General features: G+C 41.4%; 1 long non-coding RNA gene across 1 annotated transcript; it reads left to right on the forward strand.

Annotated features, from left to right (window-relative positions):
* Nucleotides 1-5,680: 5,680 nt before the first annotated feature.
* Nucleotides 5,681-8,120, forward strand: LOC143904707 (uncharacterized). Its single transcript, XR_013259019.1, has 3 exons — nucleotides 5,681-6,633; nucleotides 7,028-7,338; nucleotides 7,599-8,120. It is a non-coding gene; the product is annotated as an uncharacterized LOC143904707 (long non-coding RNA).
* The last annotated feature ends 2,611 nt before the right edge of the window (nucleotides 8,121-10,731 follow it).

The following is a 10,731-nucleotide window of genomic DNA, read 5'->3' on the forward strand; positions in this document are numbered from 1 at the left end:
TGCAGTCTCACTGGAATTCTCTGGTATGTAACATCCCGAGAGTTTATTGCCCGGCGATATAATCTTGCTGCTGGAGATCCTGACGGGTATCTTGGAAGAAACACGCGACAGCGATTTTTCAGGCGACTCCGACGTCGAGAATCTCGATACGCGCCACGTTTCCCCTTTCGTGGGAAAATCCGAAGCTCTGCTCGATACATCGATCGTATCCTTGGCACGATAATAGCCCTCGCGTTTTCTTGACACGTCCCCGCCCTGTTTTTCCTGTCTCAGAGATACATCTGATAAAGCTTTGATCAACGCGTGGGGATCGAGAGGCCGCGTAACGGAACATTCCCGACTGCCTGCCGACGTCGAGTACGAAATATCCTGCGAATTTAACGCAAGCGTGGGAACTTTGGTTATAATTTCCCGATCGAATTTATCCGACGTGTCGATGCCGTTCTGCGGTCGTCTACTCGAGAACGTTTCTTTCTGTGAATATATTTTTGCCGTGCAAGATGACCGACTGCGATCTTCACTTCCGTATGGCTCCGACGATAAAGCATCTTCCGCAACGTCGTTTTGAATTGCTTCAATAAAATGTGACGTATCGACAACATCTTTTGTGTAAAGACTCGTTGATCGGTTCCATTCCGCAACATCGAGAACATTCCCGTTGTTTTCTAAAGACGTGGCTTCGAAATTAGACCGGCCTGTCGGACAATTAAATTCGAATTGATTTTGAATGTCGTCGTGGTGTATTTTCGATGTGATACGCTGATAATCTTCCACTTCTTCTCTCTTATCTTCGAATTCCGATCCGACCAGTTTAAATTCATTATAAGCTTTCATCGCAGGCTCATTATGAATTACTTGTTCCTCGTAAGTACTCGTTACAAGTTCCGCCGACCTCGGCATAAAACTTCTCGCGAAGAAAGTCGATGTGGCTTGCGGTGTCTCTTGTTGCTGATAACGCGCGTCTTCATATTCCGGCTCGGCTTGCCGAAGCTCGCTGGAAGTTTTCGCTACAAATCCGTCGTGACTTATTGTTCGCTCGTTACAAGTTTTCGTTCCGTCACGATTTACTTGTCCGGTATAACTTCGCGAAGCGTTTTCGGCAATCCGGTGATCGAGATCGTCGTTGTCGAGCGATCGCGACGAAGGCAGAAGGTTCGGCAATATTGACCCGGTAATGTCAGTTCTCGCGGACATAATGGGCATCTTCTTGATGGGTCCATTGACGCATGAAACGGCCGTGGATTCCGGCGAGAATAATTCCAAAGTTGCAATAGTATTGCCAATTTTTCGGACGGAAGAAAATCCGCGACTCGCTCCATTGGCGGATTCCGACTCGCTGCCGGAGCTCAGATTCTTCATAATTACATCGGGAGATGGACGGTACCCTCCAAACTTCTTCGGTTGAACGCCGCTGAGGGAGAACGGCGAAACCGACGGAAGGTCGGCCGATTTCGACGCTCTGTCGCGAGGCGTAAAGTTTCGATAACTGTGAGAGGCTGTCTTAGATCTGGTATCAAGCGATTCACCGTTGCTATGATGGGAAAAACGCGTGGAGGACGGTTCGGATAAGGAAAAGGACCGAGACTGTCCTCGAGGTATCGCGATCGCGGGCAGTCGTAAGCGGTCATCTCGCGCCGATCGGTCCATAGACGACTCTGTGGGATTTAATTTGTCGTCGTTGACGATGATTTTGAAAGGGCCGGTAGAGCCGGCGGCAGCTTGAGAAATCACCATCGTCTTATCGTCGCGGCAGGGCGAACTTTCCAGGCGAGCTCGCGCCCTTCTCCGAGCTCGGGCGTCCTTCGGTCTGGACGCTTCCAAGAAGCTCGCGAGCCCTGCCTTTTGTTCCCTTTCCTCCCACTCGTCGTTCTCCTCGATTCGATTCGCCACTCCGTGCAGACGCAGGAAGACTTCACGCTTGCGACAGATTCGTCGACCATGAGCGGCCACGCGATCGGCCAGAAAAATGAATTCGTTTGGCGACGGCAAATCTTCGAGACGTCTTCTTAAATCAGACGGCGAACTGTCGCTGGAATCGGTGGAGCTGGACGCTCGACTTTCTGATGCGGTATTAATTACCAGATCTATTTCATTCGTTAAGAATTAATTGTCGTTCAAGTAACAAATTTGTATAAAAAAGATGGATGAATAATTGCACGTTGTTTACCTCTTGTAATTTAATTTAAAGCTCTAATTTAATATACAACTTTAATTTTACGAATGCCAATTTTAGAATTTTTAATAATTTTTCCAAATTGTTTTCAAGTTATTTATTGTACGGAATGTTTTAGATAGGATAATTGTTAATTAAATAATTCTTCAATATAAATTGAATACAATGTTATTGATATAGATTTCACGATATAGAAATTAATGATAATGAAATATTTATCGTGAATGATGCATGATTGCACTTGAGACTCATTGACGAGTTGGAGAGAGAGAGAAGAATCAATAGAGGTTATATATATAATGTTAAATTTTATATATTATTTCATGTGACATTAAACATATTTATATTAAATGTAACAGAATTTGTAAAATAGATTATAAAGAAGTTAGAACGAAGAATGCAAAAATTGCACAATGTTTAATCTTTTGATCGGTGAAAATAATAATGTTTTTACCTTTCGAGGAAGATGAAGGACTAATAGTTTTTATCTCGAGAATATTTGGGATTGCGGTATCATCGCTTTTCATATCGTCTCCATATGTAACCGTTTAAAAATTATGTATTCAAATAATAGTTAACCATGCGTGTATATTATTTGAATGACGGATTTCATTTCTGTCACGCGAAAAACATATGAATAATTTCTACAACTCGTTCGGATCACATATTTGAATTAGATGCGTATTATTTTCTTAAAGTGAACACAACATTATTCATTTGTTTGTTCTGGAAAATTATCGAGTATTAGTTTATTAAAGCGACATTGCACTTATAGGGTTACAATTAATTTTACAATTATTTTTGGTCAATATTTTGCTCTCAAAGCTTACACAAAGAGTCCGATAAAATGGCTTTCTATTTCATGTTTATTTCATTGTAAAGTTGCACAAAATATTTCACGATCATTTATGAAACAATATCGATAAGAATTCGCGTATTTTAAATTTTATATTCATGTAGAAATTTATTCAACATTTATGTCCATACTTTGTTGCAAAAATTTTAAAATATAAACTTAATATTCACAGATAATGTCTACATGCGTCTATAAGTTATGTTTATGTCAGTTATATGTCCTTGAAAATCATCTTTGCATTTTTGTTGCAATCGTCGACGATGTTTTCAAATTGCAAACGGCAAAAATAATTAAGCTACATGACGCACAGGATTATTTTTTGAATGCTAATGCATTAGTTATTACTTTAATTTATTTCACAGTCTAAATATTGAAACATATTATTCACATATCCCCCGCATTACTGCAATATTTTATATTAAAAGAAATGCTTTCGTTGATTAATATATAGTCATTCCCCTAAATTAAATTTAAAAAAAAGAATTAAGAAATTATATTAATTATAAATTTAAAAAATAGGTATAGAAGAATATAAAAAGAACATGTTTCGAAAACTATCAGAACGTCTTAGGTAACCGCTTACATTTTATATGTTTCATATATTGTATAAAGCGTCGGAAGATCGGTAACGGACAGGAGAGCTAATCAGTGAAGGGTGATAAGCTCGAAAGGCGCATACGGAGGACGAGCAAAGCAATTTGCATTTGCGTCGACGCGCAATTTCCGCGATACGACGCGAGCGCATTACGACAACCGCGCGCTTAATGCATCCGACGGATATTTGCGTTAATGAATGCGTTACTCGAGGAACTGACTATAAGTGAGCCGACGATCTCGATAAAATAGCTGGAGCCTTCAGCACCGTGTGCGCCTTGCGCCGATATGGCCACTGCACTGACGATGACGGTTATTCCGATCGGCGCGGCGGTGCGCCGTGCGCGAGTTTCATCGCGTCCATCATTAATGCATATCGCGTTAGATATTATTTTTGGAGAACGGCGTCACGCATGAACGATTAAACATACCGACACACGGATGTATCGTGATCGTGGGTCAAACGCGATAACTTATACATATAAATTTATGCATTTGAAAAGACAATTAAAATTTCAAATATATACATTCCATATGATTGTGAATTGATTGACATTTTGTTAAGTAATTTTATTGTGTAAATTTGTATTATAGATATTCACCAAAACATGATCGATGATATCGTAATCCCTTTAGAATTAAAAACAATTTCGAGAGATATACATATATATATATATATTATTTCATGAAATACTATATATATAAACGCTATATAATTGTGAATATCTTTCATATTATATATTAATTCTTTGTTTATATCAATTTACTTAAGAATTTCGATTTTGCATTTGGTGTTTTTTTTTCCCGTTAAAGAGAATGCTATTTCTGTCGTTTTATTTTCCAAGCGTGCCCCAATCCACAGCTCAGTCTAGCTGCCATTTGGCCGCGCAAAATTTTTCGTCGGCCGAACGAACACGAAAGTCGACACTATCGAAGGCAAAGACGCGTTATTTTGCGGGGAATTGCGCGGCGAGGAGAGCGAGCAAAAGAGAGAGAGAGGGGGAGGGATGGAGGGAGGGAGAAAGGGAGGGGGAGGGTAGAGCTGAGCGAAGAGAGGAGAGAGAGAGAGAGAGAGCAGAGATGATGAGTACGAGAGAGATGAGAGCGAGACTTGAGATGAGAGGAGTCGACAGAGCAGAGAGAGAGAGAGAGAGAGAGAGAGAGAGAGAGAGAGAGAGAGAAAGCTATAAAGCGCGCGTCGCATCCGCCGCGGTTTCTCTGGCGGCATAGAGAGAACCGCGCCAAAGAGGAAAGTCTAGCTAACGAGGGAGCCAAGAACAGCTTACTTGGCGGAGGCAGACCATTTTCGAAAGTTCGCCGAGTTGTGTAACAAACTTTACTCGGGATTGGTTGCCCGAAGGGACGACGGGTGGGGCTGCCGGAAGTGGGAGACGGACCGAAGAGACAGACAAGAAGAGGGGACTTGAGAAAGAGATAGACAGAGAGAAAGAGAGAGCGGGAGAGAAACGGAGTAGAAGATAGTTCTCTTCGGTGGAAAAGAGAGGCGCGAAGGAAGGAACAAGGAGCGAAGAAGAGGAGGCACTCATCGTGTGCTGGTCGACGGCGGGGCGGGAGGGAAGGAAGCGAAGCGCGGGAGAGATCCTCCGAGAGAAGAGATTCAGTTAGGATTCTATATACCCAGATCCACCGTTATACGTCCGACGAGCTACGTGCGTCCCCGTAATCGTAAGCGATCCCTCTGGGTGCCTCTGGGAAAGCGGCGAAGGCTATCGGCTGATAACGCGGAAAACGCCAACTGTCTCGCTTTCTCTGCCTCGTCTTCCACCTTGGCTTCTAAAAACTTAAAATAAATACCAGGATAGCTATAATAGGATAGTTAAGACCCCTCTTCGATACGTTCGCGATAGGATCATTCATTAATTAACTGCGAAAATAGAAATAATTAAGTTATAAAGAATTATGCAAAACTTTCGCAGCGGGCCTTCCTTTACATTTCCGTTGGTTCTGGACTGTTCTGGACTTCGTTAAGGATGATTTCAATCATACCATTATAATTTGAAATTTATTATACAGAATTAAGATATTACGGTACATAGTGCAAAAATCAAATATAATTACATCATGTCGTATTATATTTAAATTTTATTTGGCAATTCTCTAGCTTCGTACGTTGAAACCGGTATTTTCTTTTCTACAAATTTCGTTTCATACATTCTTAAGGAACTCCTAGATGCCTATTATTATATTTGTGTCTGGTAAATAGAATAACACGATTATCCCTTTATGAGAAGAAATTAGAATCGCGTCCGGATATGGATAGCACACGAAGGGCACGGACATCCTTTCCGACGAGGCCGACGAGGGCCCGATCGCGCGGGCGGATCGTAGATCACAGGGCGCAGGATGCGTCCTGCGGTCCACCCCTTCGCCTCTTCGCGCCCTCCTCCCCACCATCTCGTTCGACTGTTCCTAATTCCGCTGGTTGCGCGGACGTCAAACAAACAACCGGCAATTAAATGCAAATACGGCTAATGCGTTCTGGGTCGGATGTGCAAGTCACCGCGCTCGTTATGGAGATCCACCCGCCGGCCATGTTGTTTCGGGGCCGCGTGTTACATTCCGCGGTCGATATCGATGTGCCGCCGATGCCATGCCGACGAGGGCATCGAGAAAGAGAGATGCCGCGTTCGGATAACCCACGTCCAACAAATACCCGTAAACAGAGCGCGGGGCCGCTATCGACCTCGAGGAATTCCTCCTTCGACTCTCTCCGTGCCTCTCTCTCTCTCTCCCTCTTTCTTCGCGTCCGCGTCCTGGTCCTTTTTTTTTACCATGCAGCCCGACGTCGCAGAAAAGCGGGTTATTAAGCCATTATAAAGGCGGCACGGTGTTGAAAGCGGCTCCTCGTCGACTTGGCCCGACGGATAAAAACGCCTGGTATACATCGATACCTCGGTGATATGAGGATGACGTCGAGGAGGTCGAAGAGACGGGTGCTCTTACATCTGCAAGTTTCAACGCTACATCTGTCGTAAAACATCTTCTTCAGGTAATGAAAGTTTCTCAGTCTTTTAGCTTGGCAGAAAGTCGCATTTTCGGGAAATAGAGAGTTTAACAAAACTTTGTTCAACATTGCGTGAAATTTTAGATGCGAGATTACAATAGCGATGATAATTTTGCACGAGTAATATAATGAGATCGTTTTTAGATCAGATAGGTTATTAAAATTCTGAATAAAACAACAGATTACTTTCATTAACTATTTACATTGAAACTCAGACTTAACATAAAAAATGCAAAATAACATTTAATTTATTATACTATAAATTTTTAATAAAATACAGCTATTATTCTGCACGATTCGAATGTTCAGAGTGTTGTACTTTCTGTCCTATTTGCTCAAACATGACGTGGACAGTTCGCAATTTTCTCTATGTACGAAGCTGTACCGGTGCAATTCCGCCCCATCTAAAACGGACCGTCGTCTAATCATCCCCCGCACATCGAGGACCGCCGTATCGCGACTTCTTATTAGAAGATCAAGAGGATCGAGAGGGGAAATCCGTCGACGCGGCCGCTGCCGACTCAACGAATTCTCCGAGGACGTTGATCCGCATCGCGGCCTATTCAGCCTCGATATATCCTCACCGATCCGCGCAATCGGCGGTGCCGCGGCGCAAACTGACGCTCGCGCGGCTAGGCTTCCTTTTCACGCGCGCAGCGTGCAGACACGGATGGAATCGCGTGGTCTCGTGTAAGTACATCTCATGTCAGTGATTCTCAAAGAATGCACTGTGAAATGTTAGTGCGAAAAAAATTACTCTATAAAAATCTCTCTCTCTCTCTCTCTCTCTCTCTCTCTCTCTCATCAAAACTGAATATATTTATTCAAATTATAAATTATTCAAAAGATATATATATAATTATTTAAAAATATTATTTAAATTAAATACTATTTATGCAGCATTCTGAAAAAATATTCTAAAATATAATGCCTGTGAACGAATATTTAAGATGTCATTGCGGTCTGAAGATATCGTATGTCGTGTGAGGAAAGAGAATTGAGAACCGTCGACGTAAGTCGATTCGCATTACGCGAGCTGATACCACACACGAAGCCACGTTTTGCGACGCAGAATAGAGACCGGCGGATTACGAGTTACGCACAGCCTGCCGGATTTAAGGGTCGCGTCGTTCGATCGCGTGTATGCAGCGGCTGATTGAGACCATATACTGACAATGAGACTCTAAGCGCGGCAGATAATATGGAGACTCCGATATTTTGTATTGTAAACATATGCACATCAGTGCGCATAAAGTCGAAACGATTGCTGGCTGATAAGTTATTTTTTTTCCAAAAGTATCATTACCGAAAGAAAATTTATTGTGCAAATGTTTTAATGTAGAAGTTGTAGGGTTTGACTCGCGACCTCGTTACCATCAGAAATGGAAAATCAGATAGGTATTTCCGCACGCTCTTCCATCCACGAAAGACCTCGGAAGACGCGCCTTCTCATATCCGTGGCACATCAAGAGCGCGACTCCTCCAATTTGCCGTTTTCGCGGGATTCCGAACGCGGATCGTTAAACGAGAAGTTAAACGGCTCTTTTTTTTAGCGTTCGCCGATCGAGTCTCTAATTTACCTCTCGAGTAGAGCGCTTCTAGCGTTAACCGTATTTTTTATTGCTGCTGCACAACTGCGATTTCTTTGTGATATACTCTGAAAGTATTTGCGTGTGAAAATTCAATAAATCGTTAAAATAAATTTCGGCACTAAGGGCGTCTATGTATATTTATTTACATCTTAAAACTTTCTTCACTTAGCAAATTATAACGTCAATGAATATCGTTACGTATTTACAACTTACAACCTCTCTCTCTTTCTTTCTCTCTGCGTACTTCATTTAAATTATTTATTCACGAGTATTATAATTCATTTGCACAAGCACGTGAGACATGAGTATACATTATTTTTCGAGTGTAATAGCACCACAACACGTAAATCTTGATCCCCGATGCGATCTGACATCATTCGTCGAGGTCTGCGATTACCTTCCGAAATCCAGATAGGAATCTTCGTTGCATTAAACCTCGCGTGAGTCAATAAATAGTACGCTGTTACGTTTTCTCTATCATCAACACGTTTATTTTCCGAAAAACTGGATGAACACACTAATAAGCAATTATCCCTAATCACCACAATATGAATATATACTCTACTTTAAAAATATTTACATAAGGTAAATCTAATTTTTGTGATAAATAAACTTATGCTCCCCTTACATTTTAGCAATTAATTTATTTTTCAGGAAGAACATATTACTTGTTATCATTATACTCTATTATATATAGTCTAATTCTGTTTATATATTTTTATTTACTGATCAAAAGACTAAGTACTTGCTCATATCCCCCAGACAAGATTCTCACGCGACGCAGCGGACAAATTAGTCTCGCGCGTGCAACGAGGCGGGCGGCCCCTCGCAAAGCCCGCGCATCGGTCCAATAAAGCGGGCCCCGAGTCAACACGGTGTATCTCCGTGCGAGCGAGTCCGACTCAATACGGTGGAGAGATCCACGAATCGCGGACCCCGCTACGGGGCGGAACAATGCGACCACTCGGGCACGAGTATTTAATTGTTTCCGCTCCTGTCCGCCGTCGTTTTCGTTCCTGCGGAACGTCTCTCTAAGCTGTCTCCTCCCCGCTCGTTAGCGAGTTCCTCTCTCGGAACCGGAAGACGTCGACGTTGACGACGTTGCAGAGTGTCTCTTATCTCCCGGCCGCCATCCGCCGAGTTACGCCGCGGCCGCGTCATCGGCCCGAAACGATTTAATTTACTTATTTCGCCGAGTTTCACGATGGATCGCGTTAACGACGCGACAAGCTAGAACCTGGATCCCGGATCACGGCCGACGCGACCATGAAGATTGAAGTAAGCGACTTTAGTTGTTTTGGTAAAAATAAACAAATTATTACAAAAAAAGATAATTATAGAAATCATTCAATTACAGCAAAAGAAACTAACTTTCGATTCTGATGCGTATTGAAAATTGAAGCTTAAAATATTTAAGAAGTAAACTTGTATGAATATCTTTTACTTCAACCGCGCATGTCTCGCAGAGTGAAATCTGTTGCTTAAAATACACAAAGAGCAACTACGAACTTTTTATTTCTCTTCCAAATTATGTAAGGTTTTCCTTAAAATCGGCTTTTTGGCAGCTATTCTGTTTCTGAAATTTTTATAAATTAGTAGTTACAGCCAGACGAATTCGTTGTACGACGCTGAAGGTAAAACGAGGTCGAATTTAACGCACTACGAAACGCAGTATGCAAATATATACCAAACGCGCTCGGGAACATTTTGTGAGCCGTTGTTCTTCCGTTTATGAACGCTTATTGCAAAGTTGGACGTTCGCTTTCTGTATATCTTAATCGTATAATTTTCCGTAAGACAAGAATTTTATTCCACGTATAAGTGGAAATGTTAAGAGAGGCTGTAATATAGCGTTGAATAAAGTCGCAACGCATATACACTTGATTGTAAACTTTAATCCTTTTCATTTTCGCTTTTAATCAGTGACACGTGATAGGTATCCCCGATATAATTAATTCTCTTTTTCCACAATTTTTTTGATAAATTCTTTCTTTTTTTTCATACAGCGATTAAAGTACAGAAATTTTTTGAAAAAATGTGTCTTAGAAAATGCTTTCCAAGTCTTTTTAACCCTTCGCGGAGAATTCCGTTTTTGCTGGAAGCAGGTGAAAACGCTTCTCTGCGAACTTAAAAATTCTCTTTATACTTCCTAAGAGAAAATGCGCTTAATTTTGCACTTTCCAGCTATTATACATTAGTATTATACAGTAATTATTTTGACTTTATTTAAATATTTTTCCATGCAGTAAGAGAACTCGAGTATTATTAAATTAATTTAATAATAAATTAATTTAATAATAAAAAAACACGAGCAATAAAATTTATTAAAGTTATCTTTTTGTAATGATAAAATTTTATTGAGATTCCTTTTGACGGCACAACGTATATCTAACGTGACGTAATGGCATAAATCAAAGTACAGAATTTTATATGTGACACAGCTTCCCCTATTTCTGACTCAGGTGACTCCTTGTAATGAACAGAGCGTATT

The sequence above is a fragment of the Temnothorax americanus genome, unplaced genomic scaffold, assembly GCF_048541705.1.
Source record: "Temnothorax americanus isolate GAGA-0224 unplaced genomic scaffold, ASM4854170v1 Scaffold56, whole genome shotgun sequence".
Classification (NCBI taxonomy): Eukaryota; Metazoa; Arthropoda; class Insecta; order Hymenoptera; family Formicidae; genus Temnothorax; species Temnothorax americanus.